Source organism: Geotrypetes seraphini, chromosome 4 (genome assembly GCF_902459505.1).
Source record: "Geotrypetes seraphini chromosome 4, aGeoSer1.1, whole genome shotgun sequence".
Classification (NCBI taxonomy): Eukaryota; Metazoa; Chordata; class Amphibia; order Gymnophiona; family Dermophiidae; genus Geotrypetes; species Geotrypetes seraphini.
Genome location: NC_047087.1, coordinates 120,192,075 through 120,205,989, shown reverse-complemented (window position 1 = coordinate 120,205,989; position 13,915 = coordinate 120,192,075). Strand labels below are relative to the sequence as shown.

Genomic DNA, 13,915 nt, shown 5'->3' with positions numbered 1-13,915 from the left:
TGTCTAAAGTCAGGGATGTTGGGTATGATCTCAACTTCTCTAATTTACTGCTAGAGCTTGCCTTAAGACTTGGGTTATATCAAAGAGAGCTTTACTACTACTATTTATTATTTCTATAGCGCTGAAAAGACGTACGCAATGCTGTACATTTTAACATACAATAAACAGTCCCTGCTCGGAAGAGCTTTCAGTCTAATTTAGATAGGACATTGTAGGGTTCAGGGTGGGGAGATTATGGTAGAGGAAATGATATAGTGGGTATAGGTATCTGACAGCAGTGAGTAGGAGTAAGAGTTAAAGCAGAGCTTTCTTCTGGAGTTCATGTGGATGAGCCATCTGCCATCATATTTCTGTGTTTCTTCATTTGAAAGGAAGCTGCAAAATGAGAGGGCATAGGTTGAAGTTAAAAGGTGAGGAGTAATCTAAGGACATACATCTTTACAGAAAGGGTGCGAGATGCATGGAATAGTCTCCTGGTAGAAGTGGTAGAGACAGAGACTATGTCTGAGTTCAAGAAAGCCTGGGATAGGCACGTGGGATCTAGAGAGAGGAAGAGATAATGGTTACTGTGGATGGGCAGACTGGGTGGGCCATTTGGCCTTTATCTGCCATCATATTTCTATGTTTCTATGTAATATATACAGTGTTCCCCTGGTCATTCGCGGTCAGTGGTTCGCGGTCCCAGTCATTTGCGGTATTTTCCGACCGTGACCGCCAACCAGAAAAGGTTAGCTGGAGAGGCAGGAGAGAGCAGCCGGAGCGCCAGCGAGTGAAGGAAATCACTCGCTGTATGCTCCAACCGCTTCTTCCTGCACTAAAGTCGGGCCTTACCAATCAGGAACTGCTTTGACACGCAGTGTTAGGGTAAGGTTTGATGATTACAGGTTCGCATAATCATCATGTAAACCTTACCCTAACACAAGTGAATGTTTTAAGTGTAGGGGGGGTTTCCCCCCCACACTCAAAAAAGGTAACTTTGTAACCCTCAAAAATACAAAATATTATCCTGTTGGGGCGCAATTGTCAGGTCGGGTCACCCCTGTGTGCATTTGTCCAGGCAATTGTCGGTGCACGATTGTCCGCACATTTGACGGGTCATGCTTGAAGCATAAGGCATATCTCAATAGACAAAAAAGAATGCATTTGGAAATGCTTACAAATGTTGAGGGTACACCCCAATGAAGTGTGAAGGTGGGCTGTGGCGATGGATAAAGAGAGAACAAGTGGGGAGTGGATTAGAACACGTCAGCCTTGGGACAAACAAACTTTTATTGCTATAAATTCAAAATGAATGCAAGAATTGGAATTCTTATGCTTTCAGGTGGATTTCCTGGGTCACCAGGCCGCTCAGTGGTACAAATTAATATCTGGATTTATGAATAAAAAACCAAAGACTGGTCTTAGAGACATTTGGAGCATTGAGATAAAGCATCAAATTACTGCATCTCAATGGACTCTAATTTGATCTTGGTGGATGAGATGTACAATGTCTGCATCTATGAGACAAACGTTTTTTTCTGTTGCATAGAGCATTCTGGATCCCTGTTTGTTTACAAAAATTAGAATGATAGATGTTGGCATTGCCATCTTGAAGTAGGGACTTTAGACCATTTATGGATTTTTGGAAATCAATTTGGGGCCAAATTAATAGTTTATTAGAAAATCATGTGGCATTATCGTATGATACAGTATTATTTGGAATGTCTATGAGGGCTAAGAGCCAAACATCTTCCAAAAATAATAAACTCTTACTTATTTTAATAGGAGTTACCATACAACAAATAACATGCAATTGGAATAGATTAAACTACAGTTTTTGGTGGAATTCAGTGTGCCATATTTATAAAATGGAAAGAACATTAGCTATTCAGAAAGGAAATTTTAATAAATTTCAAGATGTGTTTGGGCCATTAACAAATTATTGCAATGAATAAGTATTATTTTCCCTGATTTGTACAAATGAAAGATTGGGGTGGTGGGAGGGGGGACTTTATTATATGGTATAAGCGTTATGAGATGTTGAAAGGATGGCAGGGAAAGGGATAATTCTATTTAATATGAAGAATTGTAGAATTTCAAGTGATGTATTTAAATCAAAATGGTTGATACTTTTTGATGCACTTGATGTAAGTTATAAAAATGAATAAAGAATTTATATTAAAAAATGAATACAAGAGCACATGTATAAAAAGTCCTATGGACGGAATGTCCTTATATTGAAAGGATCCAGCCAATGACCTGTGGGGATGGATGTCATTGACACACACTATACAGCCGTGTCATGGCTCTCTTTTAGCTCATTAGAATCTAAAGTGGCCCCAGCATAAAAAAATTAAAGAGGACTACTTACTTTTCTAGCTAGAGGGCTGTCATCTCTTCATGGAGCTTTTTCCTTCAAATTAAGTTGTGGGGGTTTTTTGTTGTTTTTTTTTGGGGGGGGGGAGGGAAGAGTGCAGGAGACTGGAAGAAGTTAAGAGAGAAATAGGATAGCGGTTGAGTTTTAAGTGCTGGCAGTTCTCTGGGTGGGATAATCAAGACATGGGGTGGAGGCGAGAAATAAGAACAGACTGAATCATTTCTGGTTATTTGAAACCAGCACACAGGGTTTAACATCAAACATAAAGGAAAAACAATCTTGCAAGAAGGATAGAATTGCCTGAATAAACCCATCTCTAGTATGTGGAGTGATGGCAGGCATTGCTGCCTAACTTGGTAGGAAGGGGAAAGCAAGTGGAGCCATTTTGTGGGGTTTCTTGCATAAGTTGGTTTCCCTTCCTACTTTTGTAAAGACAAAAGAAATGGAATGGGAAAGAGGAGGGAAAAAGTGAAGACTCAGCAAACTTTCTGTCATCAATGCATTATTAAAATTCTTCTGGAAGAACTGGAAAAGAAACCTATTGGGATCCTTTTTCAATACTTAAATATTAACTCTGCCTATTTGTATCAATAAAAGCCATATGTGAATTTTATAGGCTGCTATTTGGCTGGCACCTTGGTCTTCTGCAGCTCCAACTGTTCTGTGGGTGAGGCTCAGTTACCCAGGTGTGGGGAGAGGTAAGGCTGTGGAGACTGTGCCATGAGTTTGGAAGTTTACCTTTTTGCACTGTCCTTCTGTGTTATATAAAGAAGCGATGATTGGAAGCACTTGATCCCAACAAAGCAACCTAAACCATATCAGCATTGAATTCTTATTGCACCAGAGAAAGAAGTGGAGGAGCGGCCTAGTGGTTAGAGCTGCCACCCTAGCACTCTGAGGTTGTGGGTTCAAGCCACTTAACCCTCCGTTGCCCCAGGTACCTTAATTAGATTATGAGGCCACTGGGACAGATAGGGAAAAGATGTAGAGTACCTGATTAGATTGTGAGCCAGCTGTACTGATGTGCAATGTGCCAAATGAACTTAGACTTCTTTAATGTTGGCGCAAAGTTTAGGATTTTGAGCAGCCATTGTGTGCCATTGTGTGATATTGAGGCCCAGATGCTCAAAACCTAACGCTGGCACCAGGGGTGATTAGCGCCAGGACTGTGCAAATGTTAATTTATGCAGCATGCACAAAACCCTGCTGTGTGTGTGTGCGCTAATCTATGCACTGAAGATAACTGTAAATTGTATTTAAATACATTGAAATAGATTCAAATCGTGCGCCAAAATGGCAGATAATTTTAATATGAGCAAATGCAAAGTGATACATGTGGGAAAGAGGAACCCAAACTATAGCTATGTGATGCTGTATTCTGTGTTGGGAGTCACTGCCCAGGAAAAGGATCTAGATGTCATTGTTGAGGATACGTTAAAACCCTCAGCTCAATGTGCGTCTTCATCTAAGAAAGCAAATAGAATGTTAGGAATTATCAGGAAAGAAATGGAAAACAAAGATGAAAATATTATAATGTTTTTGTATTGCTCTATTGTATGGCTGCACCTTGAATACTGTGTGCAATTCTGGTTGCTGTATCTCAAAAAAGATATACAGGAATTAGAAAAGGTACAGAGAAGGGCGATGAAAATGATAAAAGGGATGGAATGACTTCCCTAAGAGGAAAGGCAAAAGCAGCGAGGTCTCTTCAGCTTGGAGAAGAGACAACTCAGGGGGAATATGATAGAGGTCTATAAAATGAGTGGAGTGGAAAGGGTAGATGTGGATCGCTTGTTCACTTTCCAAAAATACTAGAACTAGGGGGCATGCGATGAAGCTTCTAAGTACTAACATAGAAACATGACGGCAGATAAAGGCCAAATGGCCCATCTAGTCTGCCCATCCGCAATAACTGGTGAAAATATTTCTTCACACAATGTGTAATTAAACTCTGGAATTTGTTGCCAGAGAATGTGGTGAAATCAGTTAGCTTAGTGAGGTTTAAAAAGGCTTGGATAATTTCCTAAAAGAGAAGTCCATAGGCCATTATTGAGATGGCTTGGGGAAATCCACTGCTTATTCCTAGGATAAGCAGCACAAAATCCGTTTTACTACTTGGGATCTACCTAGGTACTTGGGACCTGGGTTTGTCACTATTGGAAATAGGATACTGGACTTGATGGACCTTTTGGTTTGTCCCAGTATGGCAGTTCTTATGATTATGGTGCTCGTTTTCAAAATACATAGACATACAAAATTACGCTATGTGACTATGTAACTTTGTAAATCTATGTGCAGTACTTTGAAAAAGAGCCTCCATGCATTCACTTAAATCAGGGGTGTCCAATGTCGGTCCTCGAGGGCCGCAATCCAGTCGGGTTTTCAGGATTTCCCCAATGAATATGCATGAGATCTATTTGCATGCACTGCTTTCAATGCATATTCATTGGGGAAATCCTGAAAACCCGACTGGACTGCGGCCCTCGAGGACCGACATTGGACACCCCTGACTTAAATGCTCAGAAGACAGCCTAGAACCTTTAACAATGGCCTTCATGCTGAAAACAGATCGCCAGGTCCAGTATGGCATTTGGGTTTTGAGGAGAGGATTTCTTCTGCATTTTTCATATTAAATTACACATGCATCTATTCTGCGCTGCTATTCTATAACCTGCATGCCTAATTCATCTTGTGCATAACTCCAAAGGGGTGTGTGGCCAAGGGAGAGGCGGGACATGAGCATTCCCAGGATTTAGGTGCAGAGTTCTATCACAGAGAAAAGGGGGAAACCACGTCACAATCTGCTCAGCAAATATGGAAGTCTGATATGCCCTGAGGAAGCGGTTGTATCACAGTGAAACATTGGCTTTTAAATATATGGACTAAAGTTTAGTTACAATTCAAAGTGTTTTTTTGAAAAATCTATATTTTTGTTGTTGCCTTGGTGTTCATCATTCAGACGAAAGTTTTTTTTTTAATGCCGATGGGGTAGGTGGTTGGTAGAGGTTGTTTAGGCTCACTTGTAACCTGAAGTTTTTTCTTTCATCTAAGTAGCTTGGCTCATATGTCTTTTTGAAGTTTTAAGTGGAAAGTAGTTGGTTGGTTGTTTTTTTTTGTGGAGAACTATAGAATACTTCCATTTCCATGTCTAACTGGCAGTAGTTAGGTGTGAGGATTTATACAGCCTTGGACAGATATAAATGCTTGTGCTTAAATTTAAATACAAAAATGAGATAAGCCAGTATTCTGTAAAGACAATTATGTGCAGAACTGCCTTAATAGAACTTGCATTTGACATACATCATACCAGTGCCTACCTTTAGGCATTATTTACTGAAACTACCCCAAAGTGACTTGCTCTAAGTCACAACAGGCATCTCAAAGATTTCAGCCCTGTTTTCCATGGGTTCTGAACCTAGTGCTGTAACCACTAGGCTACTTCTCTACTATAAGTATGGAGTATGCATAATATAATCTCCCTGTTCACATCTTATAATTTTTTCCAGGTAGGCTTGGCTGTCTAACCAACTGAAAACCAGGGTGAATAAAAATCAATGATTTAAAAAAAAAAAATACAACAAACCACCCGCCCCCCCCCAAATATATTTTATTTAATTTGGATTTTTTTAAATAAAATGCTTTATCCCAGGACAAGCAGGCAGCATATTCTTAACGTATGGGTGACGTTACCGACGGAGCCCCGGTACGGACACTTTTTACTAGAAAGTTCTAGTTGGCCGCACCGCGCATGCGCGAGTGCCTTCCCGCCCGACGGAGGAGTGCGTGGTCCCCAGTTTCTTCGTTTCCGCGGAGCGAAGAAGTCGCATGTGTTTCAACGGCTGTTGAAATCATTTAGTTTGCCTTCCCGCTCGCGTATTTTTTCGATTTTCTTGTTTTCCCTTTGGATTCCTTCAATTTTCTTTTCAAAACTAAAAAAAAAAAAACTCGTCGAGTTTACTTAATTTTTTCGAGCCGGCCCCGGCGGGGCCTGTTGTCACCATCCAGGCCTCCGGCTTTGATTTTGCGGAAGCTGTATTCCTCTTCATGCCCCCTCAACCGGGCTTCAAGAAGTGCCAGCGGTGTGCACGCCCAATCTCTCTCACCGACCCGCACAATTGGTGCCTACAGTGTTTGGGTCCAGAGCATCGGGCTGACACCTGCACCCGCTGTGCTACGCTTAAAAAGCGCACTCTGAAAAATAGGCAGATCCAACAAAATATTTTGTTCGGTACCGGATCTGCCATGGAATCTGCTGCGACGTCGACGGCACCCCAAAAGTCGGCACCGACGACGTCGACACCACCGGACCCTTCCTCGGGATCGTTGGGCCCAGGTAAGCCGGCCAAGAAGCCTTCCACTTCCCTCGAGGGCCCTCCTGCCACGGTTGCGACACCGGCCCTTCCGGCACCGCACCGAACCCGCAAACGCTCCGCTCCGATCTCGGTGAGTGCCTCATCATCGGCCTCCTCATCGCCGGAACGTAGAGCGGCACCTTTGGTACCGAAGAAGAAAAAAGCGGTACCGGTGCCTCCCCTGGATGACCGCATCGCGGCCATACTCCAAACACAGTTACAGGAGCAGCTGCAGCAACAACTCCAACAACTGTTGCCGGCGTTGCTGGCGCCGCACCTTCCGGTACAGGACCGGTCCGAGCCTCGCACTGTCCCATCGGTGTCGACCCCCTCGGTACCGATTAATACCTCCATGCCGGTGCTCTTGGCTGAAACACCTACAGCGCATACCCGTGCAGCTGCCGACCCTGCCCGGTCCTGGGAACGACATCGGTCTTCCTCACCCGGTACCGCCTCGGTGCGCTCAGGCAAATCTCTCTCAAAGACCCGCCATGCCGAGCCCTCGACACCAATGTCCAAAAGTGCACACCCCGATGTTAGAGACCCTGACTTGTGGGAAGATTCCCCGCACGGTACCGAAGAGGACGCTTCATCCACCGACGAAGAACCCTCCATGACCGACACCGTCTCCAAACCAGATCAATCATCTTTCTCTAAATTCCTTAAGGAGATGTCAGCAGCTCTTTCCATCCCCTTAGAGTCTGACTCTAAAAAGTCTCAGGCTTTTCTTGATGCCCTAGACTTTGAGCAACCTCCCAAGGAATTTCTAAAGTTGCCCGTCCACGACATCTTACGGGAAACTTTCTATAAAAACTGGGAGACTCCCCTCACTGTTCCCGGGGCCCCTCGCAAATTGGATAGCTTGTACCGGGTTATTCCAATCCCAGGGTTTGACAAACCTCAATTGCCCCACGAATCCCTACTGGTAGAATCCACTTTGAAAAAATCTCAGGGTTCCAGTGTATATGCCTCCACCCCTCCTGGCAGAGAGGGAAAAACTATGGATAAATTTGGAAAGCGCCTTTTCCAAAATGCCATGCTAGCCAATAGAGCCAACAACTACACCTTCCACTTCTCCTTCTATATGAAGCATCTGGTGCAACAGCTCTCCTCCTTACAGAAATATCTTCCTGAACGTAAGGTCCCTCTCTTCCAGCAACAAATTTCCAGCCTCCTCCAACTCAGGAAATTCATGGTTCGCTCCATCTACGACTCGTTTGAGCTGACCTCTCGCGCATCTGCCATGGCGGTGGCTATGCGCCGTTTGGCATGGCTGAGAGTCTCTGACCTAGACATTAACCACCAGGACCGCCTGGCTAATGCACCTTGTCTGGGTGATGAACTCTTCGGAGAATCCCTGGACTCGACCACCCAGAAGCTCTCAGCCCACGAGACCAGGTGGGACACTCTGATCAAACCCAAAAAGAAGACTCCACTGTTCCCTCTAAGCTGAGCAGGAGTCCTCCACCCACAGTCTCACCAATAGAGGGTGCTGTTTTACTGTCACATTTTTCAATTGTGAGGGACAGGCAAGTTCTGCAGGACTCCAGGGAACATACCTGTCCTTAGCGACTGAAAATATTCCACCCCCTAGTGGTAGCAATGCAGCTGGAGGACACCTGCTCAGCTTAGAGGGAACACTGCACACCTGCTCGCCCCTACAGGCCACAGTCTTCTTACCAACGCAGGTTCTCGGCAAGACCTCTCAACCCGCCTCCACAACAGTCTCGCTGTCCTCGCCACCAGCGTCAGCCTCACGCTTGCCCACAGACTCAACCTGCCAAGCCTCTTCCTTCATCAAAACCGTCTCAACCCTTTTGACTCCTTTCTCCAGAGCATAGCCAGTCTCCCGCCTTCATTGCCTCTTCCTCAGCCGATCGGAGGACGCCTTCAACTCTTCCTCAGCCGTTGGGAGGTCATCACATCAGACCAATGGGTCCTCAACATCATTCGCCACGGCTACTCTCTCAATTTCCAGACTCTTCCACCAGACCACCCTCCCGTAGAGTCTGCTTCTCACTCCTTCCAAACCCCCCTCCTCCTGAGGGAGGTCCAATCCCTCCTTCTTCTCAATGCCATCGAAGAGGTACCTCCGGACCAAAGGGGTCAGGGATTCTACTCCCGCTACTTCCTGGTTCCCAAGAAAACAGGAGACCTTCGTCCCATCCTCGATCTCCGGGACCTCAACAAGTGTCTGGTCAAAGAGAAGTTCAGAATGCTCTCCCTGGCCACGCTTTACCCTCTTCTCTCTCACCACGACTGGCTATGCTCCCTAGACCTCAAGGAGGCCTACACTCACATCCCAATCCATCCGACTTCACGTCGCTATCTACGGTTTCGGATACAGCACCATCACTATCAGTACAAAGTGCTACCCTTTGGCCTCGCCTCATCACCCAGAGTGTTCACCAAATGCCTTATTGTGGTGGCGGCCTTCCTCAGGTCTCACGACCTTCAGGTGTTCCCCTACTTGGACGATTGGCTGGTGAAAGCACCTACGTCTCCGCTTGTGCTACAAGCCACTCATCACACCATCTCGTTCCTCCAACTCCTGGGTTTCGAGATCAACTACCCCAAGTCGCATCTGCTTCCCACACAGCGGCTTCAGTTCATTGGAGCAGTCCTCGACACCAATCTAATGAGGGCATTTCTCCCCTCCGACCGCCATCGAACTCTGCTCCACCTCTGCCGTCAGGTGCTCCTTCATCACTCCATTCCAGCTCGGCAGATGATGATCCTCCTGGGCCACATGGCCTCGACGGTCCATGTTCTTCCTCTGGCGCGACTCCACCTCAGGACACCTCAGTGGATTCTAGCCAACCAATGGTCACAGACCACCGATCCTCTTTCTCATCCCATCTCTGTGACATCGTCTCTTCAGCAATCTCTTCAATGGTGATTGAACTCCTCCAATCTTTCCAGGGGTCTACTCTTTCATCTACCCCCTCACTCCATGATCATAACCACAGATGCCTCCCCTTATGCGTGGGGAGCTCACCTGGGAGATCTTCGCACCCAGGGACTCTGGACCCCTCAGGAGCGTCAACATCACATCAATTTCCTGGAACTCAGAGCCATGTTCTATGCTCTCAAAGCCTTCCAGCACCTTCTCTACCCTCAGGTCCTTCTCCTGTGCACAGACAACCAAGTCGCCATGTACTACATAAACAAGCAAGGCGGCACCGGATCTCCCCTCCTCTGTCAGGAGGCCATCCGCATCTGGACCTGGGCCACGGCCCACAGTTTCTTCCTCAAGGCTGTCTATATCCAGGGCGAACAGAACTCCCTGGCCGACAATCTCAGCCGCATCCTTCAACCTCACGAGTGGACTCTGGATCCTCCCACGCTCCGCTCCATCTTTGCTCGCTGGGGCACTCCGCAGGAGGACCTCTTTGCAGCTCCTCACAACCATCAGCTGCCCCAGTTCTGTTCCAGACTCTTCTCTCCTCACCGTCTGGCCCCGGATGCATTCCTGCTCGACTGGACGGATCGGTTCCTCTATGCCTTTCCTCCACTACCCCTGATGTTGCGGACATTATCCAAACTCCGCAGGGACAGAGCCACCATGATTCTCATCGCTCCTCGGTGGCCTCGCCAACACTGCTTCTCCCTCCTGCTTCAGCTCAGCTCCAGGGAGCCCATTCCTCTTCCTGTATTTCCTACTCTACTTACACAGCAGCATCAGTCTCTACTACATCCCAATCTGTCCTCGCTCCACCTGACAGCTTGGTTTCTCTCGGGCTGACCTCTCCAGAGAATCTGTCTCAGCCTGTCCGTCGTATTTTGGATGCCTCCAGGAAACCGGCCACCCTCCAATGTTACCATCAGAAGTGGACCCGGTTCTCTTCTTGGTGCCTACTTCATCATCACGATCCCACCTCATTGGCGGTGGAAACTGTACTGGACTATTTGCTTTCTCTCTCCGACGCTGGCCTCAAGTCGACCTCGATCAGGGTCCACCTCAGTGCCATCACTGCGTTTCATGAGCCTATCCTCGGAAAACCTCTTACGGCTCATCCCCTGGTTTCCCGGTTCATGAGAGGCCTCTTCAACGTCAAACCACCTCTGAAGCCTCCTCCTGTCGTCTGGGACCTGAATGTGGTTCTATCAGCCCTCATGAAACCTCCGTTTGAGCCTCTTGCCACAACTTCACTCAAATTTCTTACATGGAAGGTGCTATTCCTCATTGCCATCACCTCTGCCAGGAGGGTTAGTGAGCTGCATGCACTGGTTGCCGACCCATCTTTCACTGTTTTTCACCATGACAAGGTGGTTCTGCGTACCCATCCTAAATTCCTTCCCAAGGTGGTCTCGGAATTTCACCTCAACCAGTCCATTGTGTTGCCTGTCTTTTTCCCAAAACCCCATTCTCATCCGGGGGAACAGGCGTTGCACACGCTGGACTGTAAGCGTGCCCTTGCATACTACCTTGACCGTTCCAGGGCTCACCGCTAGCCCCTCAGCTCTTTTTGTCCTTCGACCCTAACCGCTTAGGTCGTCCTGTCTCTAAACGGACGCTTTCCAACTGGCTTGCTGCCTGCATTGCATTCTGTTATGCTCGGGCCGGTCTCTCACTGGAAGGTGCTGTCACGGCCCACAGGGTCAGAACTATGGCTGCTTCTGTGGCTTTCCTCCATTCCACGCCCATCGAGGAAATCTGCAAGGCTGCCACTTGGTCCTCAGTTCACACATTCACTACTCACTACTGTCTGGATACCTTCTCCAGACGGGATGGGCACTTCGGCCAATCTGTGTTACACAATTTATTTTCCTAATGGCCAACCATCCCTCCTCCCTCTCTGTTTGCTTGGAGGTCACCCATACATTAAGAATATGCTGCCTGCTTGTCCTGGGATAAAGCACAGTTACTTACCGTAACAGGTGTTATCCAGGGACAGCAGGCAGATATTCTTACGTCCCACCCACCTCCCCGGGTTGGCTTCTTAGCTGGCTTATCTTAACTAGGGACCACGCACTCCTCCGTCGGGCGGGAAGGCACTCGCGCATGCGCGGTGCGGCCAACTAGAACTTTCTAGTAAAAAGTGTCCGTACCGGGGCTCTGTCGGTGATGTCACCCATACGTTAAGAATATCTGCCTGCTGTCCCTGGATAACACCTGTTATGGTAAGTAACTGTGCTTTATTGTAGAAAAATCTAGATAGTTTTCTATTTAAGATACATTAAAGTCCAAAAGTTATTCATCACAAAATAAGCCACTGCTTGCCCTGGGATTGGTAGCATGGAATGTTGCTACTATTTTGGTTTTTGCCAGGTACTTGTGATCTGGATCGGCCTCTATTGGAAACAGGAAATTGGGTTAGATGGATCACTGGTCTGACCCAGAATGGCTATTCTTATGTAATAAGGATTAGTTTATAATTAAGTGGCATAAGGCTATATTCACGCAAGGTTAATTTTTGGTAAATGAATTCCATTAATTCAATTAATGTCACGGGCAGTTTTTCTTTCTAGAAGATGTTATCACAGATGCTTAGTTTTGCATTTCTCAAAACTGTGAATTTGTCTCCAGAGATAACATCATGCTTCTTCTTCACAACAAAAATGTTATAAAAATATAGGGCTCCTTTTACTAAGGTACGCTAGCGTTTTTAGCGCACACTACATTGTTCCGCGCGCTAACCCCGCCAGCTCAATGGTGGTGTTAGCGTCTAGCGTGTGCTAAAACCACTAGTGCAGCTTAGTAAAAGGAGCCCATAGAGTTGAGAAAAAGACCTTAGCCCCATTATTCCTTTGCAAATCAATGTAAATGATTTAAATCAAGTCTTTCTGAACAGTGATTTAAATCATATTCACCCTTACACAGCCATGACGAACAGCAGTGGCGGAAGAATAGCAGTATTTTAGAAGGCTGTTGGAAAAATCTCAAATATACTATTCTTCAATTTCTACCCCACTTTCTTTTCAGAATGGCTTACATAAAAAGCAAACACAGAATACAATAAAATAAAATTGTAGATCAACCCATTATACTAATGAATTTTCAAAGATCATACTAACGCCAGATTTTACAAAGCTGCGATAGAGCTTTTTACCATGGGTTGGCGAGGTAAATATTCTGATGCTCATAGAATTCCTATGAGTGCCGCAGTATTTACCTCGCCGGCCCGCAGTAGAAACCTCTATTGTGACTTTGTAAAAGGAGCCCTAAATGTTTTAAATAATTACAAAGAATTTTAAAACTACTGTATGTAAGAGGTCTGGTTTTTTTTACAGACACTGCATATCAGTGTGTTCTGTATGACTTGAGAATTGGCAATGATGAGGATTCTCCAAGATTTTCTTTGCCTTGATGACAGTAGTAGTTGTAAAAAGGCATCTCAGCCAAATGGACCAGATATCTGGGCTGACAAAAAATGAAGCTGCTCATGAGGTACTGGAGACCACATAAGTCTATTCTTTTGAGTTGCATTATAAAGATTCTTGGGTTGCTTCCACCTGGTAACATATGCAGGGGAAGGAATGTGCTTGGAGAGAGTATGAATTCTGAAAAAAAAAAGCAAAAGAAGACAGATGCTGTTAACAAATTAGAGTTGGATGGATAAAAGTGAGCAGAAGTTTTTGTAAGTTGAATAAGTGTGCAACTCTAGTTGAAGAAATATGAGTAGAGAGTAGACCAGCTTGACTTGACAATGGTGTGCTGTAAACCTGGCATTTCAATTTCAGTGTTTGTTGTTTGTTTGGGGGGGGTCATTGGGGGGGTCCAGCAGGAGGGGTTGGGTACCCTCTTGCCGGCGATCTTGGGGAGGGGGGCGGGTTCTTTCAGCAGGAGAGGTTGGGCACCCTCCTATCGTGAACGTTGGGGGGGTTGGGGAGACTAGTGGCTGTAGCTGCAGCCGCTATACTAATCACGGCAGGGAAATTTCTTGCCGTGATAAAGTATAGCGGCTGCATCTACTTACCATGTGGGCCAGCATTTTGCTAGCCTACATTGTAAGCATCTCCTGCTCTGCTAGGGAGACGCGCAGGGCCGCCTAGATTCGCCTTAGGCTACCGCCTAGCCTTAGGCAAGCTTAGATGGGCTTGTGGGCCTCCCTAGGCTCCCGGAGGCGCCTTCAATATAGGCGGCCTGCCTGGGGAGCATTTTTTTTTTAGAAAACATGCCTCCCAATTGGCTGATTAAACAGCTGTAGGACGCCTACAGCTGCCTACAATCGGGACACACTTTGCAGTATCAGGGCCATGGTGC

At 46.2% G+C, this 13,915-nt stretch overlaps 1 protein-coding gene across 4 annotated transcripts in view; it reads left to right on the top strand.

Moving 5' to 3' along the window:
* The window catches only part of BOC (BOC cell adhesion associated, oncogene regulated), a 218,035-nt gene that overhangs the window by 9,535 nt on the left and 194,585 nt on the right, over positions 1 to 13,915 (top strand). The gene's annotated exons all lie outside the window — the stretch shown is intronic.